Source organism: Lissotriton vulgaris, chromosome 3_2, assembly GCF_964263255.1.
Source record: "Lissotriton vulgaris chromosome 3_2, aLisVul1.2, whole genome shotgun sequence".
Classification (NCBI taxonomy): Eukaryota; Metazoa; Chordata; class Amphibia; order Caudata; family Salamandridae; genus Lissotriton; species Lissotriton vulgaris.
The window spans coordinates 284426345-284439119 of record NC_141690.1 but is presented as its reverse complement, the minus strand read 5'-3'; the positions used below and the strand labels follow the sequence as shown (position 1 = coordinate 284439119).

Here is a 12775-nt window from a genome sequence, read left to right as displayed (position 1 = left end):
CCCAGTCCACTGATCTGGGTTTAATCCATCACCATTCTTTAGCTCCCTCCACCACCCCAGTTCAGACTTGGCCATATGCAAATCAGTCTTGACCCTGTGCATCATGGGAACAGTCCAGCCCGAACTGCCAAGCCAGGTCCTCCTTGGACTGGAAACAAGCATCCTAGGATTGGTTTCACCCTGATAAGGGCGCTTCAGACAGGTATAACTTGGTTCAAGTGATGCAGTGTGCACAGGACCCACGTCTCGGCACACCCAGCCCACTTAGGGCGACGCACTTAAGTAAATAAAAGTGATGGAAGGAATGCTTGAATTACTCTCAGCCACTGGTAATGACTCGGGCCGCATCCCAGCCCGTTGATAGTTTGCACTCCATGCCGCCTCAGTTGGACCCCAGACATATGCAAATTAGTCTTGACTCTACTAGAATGGGAACAGTCTATCCTGAACTGACAGGACAGGAGACAGGAAGGGGGTGTGAAAACAGCAACAATACCCCAAGTCAGGGGAGAACATTCTGATGGATAGGGGGTCATTGTTTATTTATAAAAATCTAATTCCCGTTCTGGAATTTTATTGCTGAAAATAAAGAAAGAAAAGTTGATCGAGGCATCCGTCACACTTTCAGTGCATTTACAGGCACCGCGGTGACGGCGGTTCTTTAAAATGCAAGAGATGTCCGCTGGGCCGGCCGACACCTCCAACCCTGGTGGGGGGAGCACCCCCACCATGGGGGGTGTAAAGTACCCCCATGGAGACGGCACATACTCCATCTGCCAAACTCTAAACCCAGCCCTGAGGCTTCGAGTTCTCAAAGGCACACATGCCAATTAATACTATGATACGCGGTGACAACTCATATCTGTGACGCACAGTATTAATGAAGGAGAGGGGACTTCACCAAGGAACAGTTTAGAAGCATTAAAGTGACTTAGCAGTTTACTCTTGACTGCTCAACCTTGAAGAATCTGTGAATTTTCTGAACCTCATAGTGGAAAGTTCCTGTGGTGTTTGACCTGACCCCACCAGAGAAGGTTCCTGTGGTGTTTGATCCACCCCCCCCCCACCCAAAGCCCCAGTCTGAGGGGTCCTGTGGTGTTTGATCTCACCCCCCCCCCCCAGAGCCCCAGTCTGAGGGGTCCTGTGGTGTTTGATCTCACCCCCCAGAGCTCCAGTCTGAGGGCTCCTGTGGTGTTTGATCTCACTCCCCAGAGCTCCAGTCTGAGGGGTCCTGTGGTGTTTGATCTCACCCCCCCGGCCCCAGTCTGAGGGGTCCTGTGGTGTTTGATCTCACCCCCCCCAGAGCTCCAGTCTGAGGGCTCCTGTGGTGTTTGATCTCACCCCCCCCGGCCCCAGTCTGAGGGGTCCTGTGGTGTTTGATCTCACCCCCCCCAGAGCCCCAGTCTGAGGGCTCCTGTGGTGTTTGATCTCACTCCCCAGAGCCCCAGTCTGAGGGGTCCTGTGGTGTTTGATCTCACCCCCCCCAGAGCCCCAGTCTGAGGGGTCCTGTGGTGTTTGATCTCACCCCCCAGAGCTCCAGTCTGAGGGGTCCTGTGGTGTTTGATCTCACCCCCCTGGCCCCAGTCTGAGGGATCCTGTGGTGTTTGATCTCACCCCCCCCGGCCCCAGTCTGAGGGGTCCTGTGGTGTTTGATCTCACCCCCCTGGCCCCAGTCTGAGGGATCCTGTGGTGTTTGATCTCACCCCCCCGCACCCAGTCTGAGGGGTCCTGTGGTGTTTGATCTCACCCCCCGCCAGAGCCCCAGTCTGAGGGGTCCTGTGGTGTTTGATCTCACACCCCCTCCCCAGGGCCCCAGTCTGAGGGGTCCTGTGGTGTTTGATCTCACCCCCAACCCCCAGGACCCCAGTCGAGGGGTCCTGTGGTGTTTGATCTCACCCCCCCCCCCCAGGACCCCAGTCTGAGGGGTCCTGTGGTGTTTGATCTCACCCCCCACCAGGACCCCAGTCTGAGGGGTCCTGTGGTGTTTGATCTCACCCCCCCCCCAGGGCCCCAGTCTGAGGGGTCCTGTGGTGTTTGACCTCCCCCCTCAGGAGTGTTTGATCTCACCGCCCCCCCCCCAGGACCTCAGTCTGAGGGGTCCTGTGGTGTTTGATCTCACCCCCCCCCCCAGGGCCCCGGTCTGAGGGGTCCTGTGGTGTTTGACCTCCCCCCTCAGGAGCCCCAGTCTGAGGGGTCCTGTGGTGTTTGATCTCAACCCCCCCCCAGAGCCCCAGTCTGAGGGGTCCTGTGGTGTTTGATCTCACCCCCCCCCCCAGAGCCCCAGTCTGAGGGGTCCTGTGGTGTTTGATCTCACCCCCCAGAGCTCCAGTCTGAGGGCTCCTGTGGTGTTTGATCTCACTCCCCAGAGCTCCAGTCTGAGGGGTCCTGTGGTGTTTGATCTCACCCCCCCGGCCCCAGTCTGAGGGGTCCTGTGGTGTTTGATCTCACCCCCCCCAGAGCTCCAGTCTGAGGGCTCCTGTGGTGTTTGATCTCACCCCCCCCGGCCCCAGTCTGAGGGGTCCTGTGGTGTTTGATCTCACCCCCCCCAGAGCCCCAGTCTGAGGGCTCCTGTGGTGTTTGATCTCACTCCCCAGAGCTCCAGTCTGAGGGGTCCTGTGGTGTTTGATCTCACCCCCCTGGCCCCAGTCTGAGGGATCCTGTGGTGTTTGATCTCACCCCCCCCCCGGCCCCAGTCTGAGGGGTCCTGTGGTGTTTGATCTCACCCCCCTGGCCCCAGTCTGAGGGATCCTGTGGTGTTTGATCTCACCCCCCCGCACCCAGTCTGAGGGGTCCTGTGGTGTTTGATCTCACCCCCCGCCAGAGCCCCAGTCTGAGGGGTCCTGTGGTGTTTGATCTCACACCCCCTCCCCAGGGCCCCAGTCTGAGGGGTCCTGTGGTGTTTGATCTCACCCCCAACCCCCAGGACCCCAGTCGAGGGGTCCTGTGGTGTTTGATCTCACCCCCCCCCCCCAGGACCCCAGTCTGAGGGGTCCTGTGGTGTTTGATCTCACCCCCCACCAGGACCCCAGTCTGAGGGGTCCTGTGGTGTTTGATCTCACCCCCCCCCCAGGGCCCCAGTCTGAGGGGTCCTGTGGTGTTTGACCTCCCCCCTCAGGAGTGTTTGATCTCACCGCCCCCCCCCCCAGGACCTCAGTCTGAGGGGTCCTGTGGTGTTTGATCTCACCCCCCCCCCCAGGGCCCCGGTCTGAGGGGTCCTGTGGTGTTTGACCTCCCCCCTCAGGAGCCCCAGTCTGAGGGGTCCTGTGGTGTTTGATCTCAACCCCCCCCCAGAGCCCCAGTCTGAGGGGTCCTGTGGTGTTTGATCTCACCCCCCCCCCAGAGCCCCAGTCTGAGGGGTCCTGTGGTGTTTGATCTCACCCCCCCCAGAGCCCCAGTCTGAGGGGTCCTGTGGTGTTTGATCTCACCACCCGGGCCCCAGTCTGAGGGGTCCTGTGGTGTTTAATCTCACCGCCCCCCAGAGCCCCAGTCTGAAGGGTCCTGTGGTGTTTGATCTCACCCCCCACCAGGACCCCAGTCTGAGGGGTCCTGTGGTGTTTGATCTCACCCCCCCCCCCCCCCCCCAGGGCCCCAGTCTGAGGGGTCCTGTGGTGTTTGACCTCCCCCCTCAGGAGTGTTTGATCTCACCGCCCCCCCCCCAGGACCTCAGTCTGAGGGGTCCTGTGGTGTTTGATCTCACCCCCCCCCCCAGGGCCCCGGTCTGAGGGGTCCTGTGGTGTTTGACCTCCCCCCTCAGGAGCCCCAGTCTGAGGGGTCCTGTGGTGTTTGATCTCAACCCCCCCCCAGAGCCCCAGTCTGAGGGGTCCTGTGGTGTTTGATCTCACCCCCCCGGCCCCAGTCTGAGGGGTCCTGTGGTGTTTGATCTCACCCCCCCCCAGAGCCCCAGTCTGAGGGGTCCTGTGGTGTTTGATCTCACCCCCCAGAGCTCCAGTCTGAGGGGTCCTGTGGTGTTTGATCTCAGCCCCCTGGCCCCAGTCTGAGGGATCCTGTGGTGTTTGATCTCACCCCCCACCCAGAGCCCCAGTCTGAGGGGTCCTGTGGTGTTTGATCTCACCCCCCCCCCAGAGCCCCAGTCTGAGGGGTCCTGTGGTGTTTGATCTCACCCCCCAGAGCTCCAGTCTGAGGGGTCCTGTGGTGTTTGATCTCACCCCCCCGCACCCAGTCTGAGGGGTCCTGTGGTGTTTGATCTCACCCCCCCCCAGAGCCCCAGTCTGAGGGGTCCTGTGGTGTTTGATCTCACCCCCCTGGCCCCAGTCTGAGGGATCCTGTGGTGTTTGATCTCACCCCCCCGCACCCAGTCTGAGGGGTCCTGTGGTGTTTGATCTCACCCCCCGCCAGAGCCCCAGTCTGAGGGGTCCTGTGGTGTTTGATCTCACACCCCCTCCCCAGGGCCCCAGTCTGAGGGGTCCTGTGGTGTTTGATCTCACCCCCAACCCCCAGGACCCCAGTCGAGGGGTCCTGTGGTGTTTGATCTCACCCCCCCCCCCAGGACCCCAGTCTGAGGGGTCCTGTGGTGTTTGATCTCACCCCCCACCAGGACCCCAGTCTGAGGGGTCCTGTGGTGTTTGATCTCACCCCCCCCCCCCAGGGCCCCAGTCTGAGGGGTCCTGTGGTGTTTGACCTCCCCCCTCAGGAGTGTTTGATCTCACCGCCCCCCCCCCCCAGGACCTCAGTCTGAGGGGTCCTGTGGTGTTTGATCTCACCCCCCCCCCAGGGCCCCGGTCTGAGGGGTCCTGTGGTGTTTGACCTCCCCCCTCAGGAGCCCCAGTCTGAGGGGTCCTGTGGTGTTTGATCTCAACCCCCCCCCAGAGCCCCAGTCTGAGGGGTCCTGTGGTGTTTGATCTCACCCCCCCCCCCAGAGCCCCAGTTTGAGGGGTCCTGTGGTGTTTGATCTCACCCCCCCCAGAGCCCCAGTCTGAGGGGTCCTGTGGTGTTTGATCTCACCACCCGGGCCCCAGTCTGAGGGGTCCTGTGGTGTTTAATCTCACCGCCCCCCAGAGCCCCAGTCTGAAGGGTCCTGTGGTGTTTGATCTCACCCCCCCAGAGCCCCAGCCTGAGGGGTCCTGTGGTGTTTGATCTCACCCCCCCCCAGGACCCCAGTCTGAGGGGTCGATCTCACCCCCCCCACCCCCCCAGGACCCCAGTCTGAGGGGTCCTGTGGTGTTTGATCTCGCCCCCCCCCCCCCCAGGACCCCAGTCTGAGGGGTCCTGTGGTGTTTGATCTCCCCCCCCCCCCAGAGCCCCAGTCTGAAGGGTCCTGTGGTCTGAAGTCTGAAGGGTCCTGTTTCCTCTCACTGACCTCTGACCCCAGGCCTCTGTAGGAGCATCAAGCAGTAGGAAGGCTTTGTGTGTGTTGTGTTTTTCTGCTTAATCTGGTAAATCCCACGTGGGATACAGATGTTCAGCGAATTTTCCAGGAAGATTCAATAAGGAATATTTCATCCATGATGAAGTCCTTTGTGGGACGAAACGCGTTGGCTGGGCTGCAGTTTGATGTGAAGAATAAGAAACTCTTTTTTGATTATCATATCATGGCTCCTGCGTAAAATTGGATCTATAAAAAGAATTCACATGTTTGAAAGCTCTGGATGAATATGTGATTAGTTGAACTTTCAGCAAAAACATTGAAATTCCCAAGCACCCCTCTTTGTCTAATGCTTTTCACTGTGATCGAAGGGGTGCCTGGATTCTAAGAGCGCGTGAACTCTTAGCGCCTTGTGATGTAGAGTCCTTAACCCCTTCCACGCGGGGCTAATTCCCCCGCGGCGCGGGGGAGAGCGGAGCTGCGGCGCTGCGGTACTCATGACGACTCCAGCTCGTCATGCTGCACAGTGGTGCTGTGCTCATAACCCTCACATAAACCCTCTCACTTTGAATTCAAGGAAAGAAAAGTAAGCACCAAGCTCCCTGGGAAGAGAGACTTTGACATTTGACCTCGGCCTTGCAATGCCCAGCAAATGTGACAAGATAAGAGCAAGATTTAAAGGCCTGTTTACAGAAATCCAGCACTGGTGGAAGAAGACAGTAAATGGAATTTGGGCAAGGGAAGGGGTGAACTCGAGCTAGACAGCCTAGAGCAAATAAAATCAGCAAAAAGAAAACAAGCAATGTCAGTTACACACCACGAAGCCAATGGGAAGCAAGGAACGGAATGCATTCCCAGGGAGGCTTTAGGAATGTCCCAAGATGCCGTTAGCAAACCAGACAGCTGTTCCGTCTGGTAGGTTTCAGCCTAAAAATTTAAATGTGTGCAAAATGTACACTTTTCGTAAACAAGCGCTTCCTGAATTTTGCACATATGCAAATCTATCATTTCATGCTATATTTAAGTGCAAAATGTTACCTCGAATACATTTTTACAGCGAGGGCGCATGTAAACAGATCTCTGCGAACAACGACCCCTCTCGTTCTGTGTGCCTATTGTAAATTTGTACGGCGATGGTGCAATCATGTGAAGTGACCTAATCGCATAATTACTGGAATTTTGCGTTAACAAGCATAATGTGAAATTTCCAAATGTAAGCAAATGACGCTGGTGTAAGTCAATGGCGTAGCTTGGCCTTGTTCTGCCTGTGGCGGTTCCAGTCGTTGCCGTCTATGCAAAGGGGCCACCGCCCCCAAAACTCCTGCCGGCCGGGGAACGCTAGGAAGTGGGAGACTTGAAAGTTGCATGCATCGATTGGTGGCGTGGTTTGAATCGCCCAATAAAAGCAAGAGGGGCGTGGCGAGTACGAGGTCAAACGAAGGGGCACGAGTACCCTTGGGAGAGCTGACCACTGCCGGCAGCGTGGCGGAGACTGCACAGAAAGATACCCAGAGAAAAGAGTAACCTAGGAAGAAGAGCTGCTCAAACAGTGCCCGTGGGATGCCTCACAGCAGCGGCACGGGGAGGAGGGTCAGGGGCAGGCGGACACGGCACATGCGCCCGGGACGGGCCTGACGGCCGCCCACAAGCATCGGTAGCAAGGGAAGCCTAAAATCTGCAAACACTGAGGCACCTGCAACGGAGCTGTCGCTCAGGGCACTTGAGAGAGGAGTTAACAAAAGGGAACAGCGTTATGACGTGGACAAATGTGATGTTTATCAAATAAGCAGTTGATTACCAATGACCAACCAATAAGCTGCTGTGATAGGTTTGACCCATGTGTTGATATATTGTGTAACAAACTACAGCCTTCAGGTGCCAGAAACTGTTTTCCGTGTGATTTATGAGGGGGTGGGAGGGTACACTGAGTGGCCGAGAGGGATGCTGTGAATTTGCACGTCTGGGAGGGGGTATAAAGATATTTCTCCCCGTAACGCCTCCCCTGTGGAGGCGGATCTATTTGGCACATTCCGTGGTTTACATGCTCTTGTAAATGAGGGAATGTATCAAACAAGCATTGGAAATGCAATAGGTCTCGCATTAGGAAAGTTTGAGCAATTGTTATTGTAAATGACACTTTTTTTATTTATGTGTTGGTTTTGAAAATAGCAAAAGTAATAGCTTTGTCAGTTACAATGTCAATAGTTTTAACTTACGCAAATGTGACACCTATAGCATTTGTAATGCAATGTGTGTTGTATTTACATGACTTAGATGTATTGATATTGCAAATAACAATGGCTTTTAATTTTGTAAATAATTAATACTTAAATAAAATTTATTGTAATTTATAATGGAAATAGCTTATACGTTTGTAAATAACTTTTGTGAAGATTATGTTCAGTGTATTTTATTATGACGGAAATCCAAGAACATTGCATTTGCACCTACACACACACACACACACACACACACACACACACACACACACACACACACACACACACACACACATAGATGTGGTGGTGGTGGATCTGGGGGATATGGTGGTGGTGGATGTGGTGGTGGTGGATGTGGTGGTGATGGTGGTGGATGTGGATGTGGTGGGGGTGGATGTGGTGGTGGTGGAGGTGGTGGTGGATGTGGTGGTGGATGTGGTGGTGGAGGTGGATGTGGTGGTGGTGGGTGTGGTGGATGTGGTGGTGGATGTGGCGGTGGATGTCATGGTGGATGTGGAGGTGATGGTGGATGTGGTGGTGGATGTGGTGGTGATGGTGGATGTGGTGGTGGATGGGGTGGTGGATGCGGTGGATGCGGTGGTGGTGGTGGTGGATGCGGTGGTGGTGGTGGTGGATGGGGTGGTGGATGTGGCGTTGGATGTCATGGTGGATGTGGAGGTGATGGTGGATGTGGTGGTGATGGTGGATGTGGTGGTGGATGTGGTGGTGGATGCGGTGGTGGATGCGGTGGTGGATGCGGTGGATGTGGTTGTGGTGGATGCGGTGGATGTGGTGGTGGTGTATGCGGTGGTGATGGTGGATGTGGTGGTGGATGTGGCATGACATTTTTATTATATACAGAGGGGTACTTATTTTGTACCAATCACTGACCGATGTTAATGTAAGGGTTGTAGATGGTGGGTTGCGCATGCCTTGTTTTGGAATAGGGAGAGTTACCCGCTTTTTGTGACTGAGAGAATTGAGGTTATAGTGTGCTGGGACGAGGGGCGCTCCTTAATACATTTTGGGTAGTTGTGTGTGTCTGGGTATGCCCTGAACTTTGCTGCCCCTCTGTATCTAGTGCTGCAGGTAACAGCCGCGGGCAGTGGTGACAAGTGCCCGTGTTAGTGAAAATACCAGTGCATCTCTGATATGGAGACCCAAGAAGATGACGGAATTGACTGTTAGTACTGAATTAGAATGGCTGCAGTTCACAAATATTTAAATACTTGAAAGCAATGACAGGTCAAAAGTAATTAATCCCATTTTGATATAGAGGTGTACACTACGCTACCATAAGCATACTATGCAATATAAGCTAAAAGAGGGAGTTTTAGGAATCGGGAATCATTTATGATTGAGCAGGGGCACTATATGATATGAAGTCAGTGGGAGTTGGCAGCGCCCCCCTAAGTAAGGGATGATCTTTCAGCCCGCGATTTTAGCCTCCTATGGGTTTAGGTTTTTATCTAAGTGTAGTAGTAGGTTCTGTCAGTCCTCCGCCATGTTGCAGGCTCGCAGAGTTCAGATTCGTAAAGTCCTCTGTGTTGCAGAGAAAAACGATGCAGCGAAAGGAATTGCAGACATCATGTCCAATGGTAGAATGAGACGGGTAAGTTCTTCACTCTTCTAACTCGCAGTATGCATTTCCACTTTGCTTTCTTGTTCTTAAGCACATGCCTGCACAGAAGTAGGTTTTAGTTCCAACGGCTGTACACCATACACATTCTCTCCACTGTATTGCCTGTGGCACGTAATCATGACCTCCCTCAAATATAAATTGCACCTTTGAATTATGCGATTAATATCTCAAAGTCGGATTGTGTTCATAAATAGATGACAATTGAGATTCGTCAGGGTTACCAGGTGTTGTTACCTCTGGCTTACTGTTTGTTTACCTCGAGATCTGCCCTTAATACTCATGGCCCGAGTGGTCAAGAAGCAGTGCAGAACAAAAAGTAAACACCATGCCAAGAACCCTGTCTACGTTTCGTAATTTGAACTCACTGCGTTTCCATTAGCCTCTGCAATAAATAGGAAACATTTAAGGAGCTGCGAGCAATAGAAGTGGCCGTTCTTGTGAGATCATCTTGGCTGAAATAATTTATTCTGTCACTTTGGCTACTTTTAGTATTTTTTTTAAGCATGCGAGTGCGAAGGACGGAGGGGAGATAGGGGGGAAGGAGAGAGAGAGGAGAGCAGGCAGAGGGGGAGATGGGGAGAGGGAGAAAGTACGGCTGGCCGGCCGTGAATAAAGTACGAGGAGAAATGTGACACAGCGGGCAGGGGAGGGGGCGGAGCGGGGAGAGTGGCATGAGGGTGTGAAGCAGCAGGGGCCTGAGACGCGGCCGCCTTTGATGTGGTAATGCGAGACAAGCGGCTGGTGGCATTGTGCACGCGCTTTCACATGCACTGCAAGAAATCGCCTGGGAATCGCCTGATCTCGGTAAGCTCTGTTTAAGTCCCTATATATCGAGCTCCCGCTCAATGTGCATGCGCATTGAGATAGGTCGCTCGACCTAAAAATGGGTGTAACCGGCAGAAAGATCCTACCTTCCTACAGATACTCTTCAGATATTGTTGTGGCCAGCTACAGGGCGCTGCTGCATTGCAAAGCTCAACAGGTCATTTGGCAATTTGTACTCCTACCCATGCCTATTATACGATACATTATGTTGTCATTGAAGCCCTGCTGTTGTAGTTGCTTGCCCGTCCCTGCTCATCCCTCCAGCGCTATTACTCGTTTAAAAAAATGCCTTCACCTCTACATCAAATTATGTCACATTTGCAAATTATTTAGGATCTTTATAGGAGTGTTTCGGCAAAGAGAGGCTATGTTATTAGTATTGTGCATTCTGTGGTTTTTAACTAAAACAGGCACTTGAGCACAGAGGAGGAAAAAGTCAAATTGAAAACATCAGACCTGCACGGTATTTCCAACAGCTTTGAAATGATGGTTATTCACACAACTGCTACTTCTGCATTTGTAATATCAAATGTTTGTATTGGTTTTCACAACTAAAGCTGGTTAAACCACAGCGCACAAGCTTTCAGGTTGTTAGCTTGCGTTTTAAAAATGCACCATTGTTGTTTATTTATATGGTACATTATTAAAATGCAAGCTAGCAAAAATCTCAATTGTAATAAAAACAAATGGAAACGCATGCTCAGCTGCAATTTTTCAAATTATAATTGCATTAGGGGAGCAGTACCTTCTGTGGCTAATAGGTCCTTAGGGACACCTAGTAACAGCCTGTGGTACTGCACCCTTTCTTTGCTTAGTGGACTTTTTTTTCATTACTTAGCCTACTGCTGGGATATTTTGACAAAAAAAAACCAGTGGCATTTGCAACGCTAAGAGCTCCAAGTTTCGTTAATGCGAGACCTACTGCATTTCAAATGCTTATTTGCACTTGTGCCCCGGATGAAAGTCTGAGTTTGCCTTGATTTGATTTGAACTTGTAGCTTAACAATAACAGATACCAGCTACAAGCGTTAACTCAGCCTTTTTTCTGGAGGCGTGGACTTGTTGCCATTATAGTTTGGAAAATGTAACAAAGATATTATAGCAATTTGCGGAAAAGAAAATGCAGTAGGGAAGGATGCCACTTTTATGCAGTGTGGGCGCTCTATCTGCATCGCCAGCACATAAGAAATGAGGCCTAACGCGTTAGTAAAACTTTTTCTTCTGCAGTTTCACATAGGGCAAACTCGACCTGCAGTGCTTTACATGAGCACCAGTTAAGTTACACAAGTACACATTTATTTTTAGATGGAACTGGGAGATGAAGTGATTTGCCCAAAATCACAGGATGTTGAGTGGATGCCGAGACTCGAACCTGGTTCCCCAGCTCCAAATTCATCAGCACTGCTCGTTGTGCCACATCTTCTCCCATGTTTATTTTTGGCGAGGTTTTGGGCAGAGGTATTGAGTTAAATAAAAACACAGAGTGAATTCATGTTACATCATCCTCTGACCAACAAGTGTAATTTTCAGAGATTTCATCCATATGCGAATTAGTAGTTTTAAAACCTGACAAATCCTAAATTTGGTCTCACCAAGTCGACAAGTGTGCAGCTGGGGACTGGAGGTGAACCTACAGCAGATGCCCATATGCAACGAAAGGGCCACCATCTGAAATTAGCTGTTTGCAGCAGGCATCCATCTGCAGTGACGAAGCCTGGCTGTCGATGGGTACTATATACAGCGACATCACATGTGCAGTGAGGAAGACGGCACCTGACACAGTTTTCTTGTCTACAGCTGCAGCAAAAAGGCCTGATCTCAGGCCGAGAGCATGGCATTTGCAATGAATAGCGCCGCCTGAAATTAGCTGCCTGTGTCAAGAGCCACAAGGATGCATTTGCAATGCTATGTCTAATTGTTTCTGGACAGGAAGTAGTTTACAGGCAAGGCCGCTGCTCTGCTCAAGGGAGCATTTGTGCAGAGGGAAAGGAGAGAGGTTGCTTAGTGACGGGGTCTGCGCCTCGTGCCCGTCGTTCACCTTGTCCAGGGTAGCCTGCTACGGGTCCTGTAATTAGAAGTGGTCAGGCTGCCGTTTATGGGAAGCCCGTGCTTAGGGCAGGCTCTAGCTGGCAAGAGACGCAAAGGAAAAGGGCATAAAGAGCAGGCATGCTCTGAGCAACTACACAACGCACCAAGGCTCTATGACAAAGCAAGCATACCAGGCATGTTTCACACTAAAGCAGGTATGGCACCTTATGTTAACAAGTAGCGACCGCCATTATTGTTCAATGGCATCGTCCTACGAGTGGTGTGTGGCCGCCACTGCTGAAGTGCGGGTGCCGGACAGTCTGAGAAGGGGGGGGGGAGGAGAAATGCGACACGGCGGGCAGGGGAGGGGGCGGAGCGGGTAAAAAAAAAAACAAGACGGAGGGAAGGCAGAGAAGGGGAGGGGGGAGGAGAAATGCGACACGGCGGGCAGGGGAGGGGGCGGAGCGGGGAGAGGGTGTGAAAGCAGCAGGGGCCTGGAGTGCGGCTGAGGGAACAGACGGCGATCTGGTGATGTGCACGCGCATTTTAGGTCAATGCGTTTCCGCATTGACCTAAAAGCCACGAGCACAGCACCAAATCGCCCAGTTAGTTAAAGTTTGTTTAAAGCCCTATATCCTCGCAAGCTCGATGCGTGCGCATCGAATAGCGAGACCTAAAAAAAACCATGGGAGGTGGGAACACCCACACAAAGCCCGTAGAACGCCTCCCCAGGACAGA

At 52.8% G+C, this 12775-nt stretch overlaps 1 protein-coding gene across 1 annotated transcript in view; it reads left to right on the top strand.

Moving 5' to 3' along the window:
- Positions 1-12775, top strand: part of LOC147725699 (uncharacterized) — a 483091-nt gene that overhangs the window by 211491 nt on the left and 258825 nt on the right. The gene's annotated exons all lie outside the window — the stretch shown is intronic.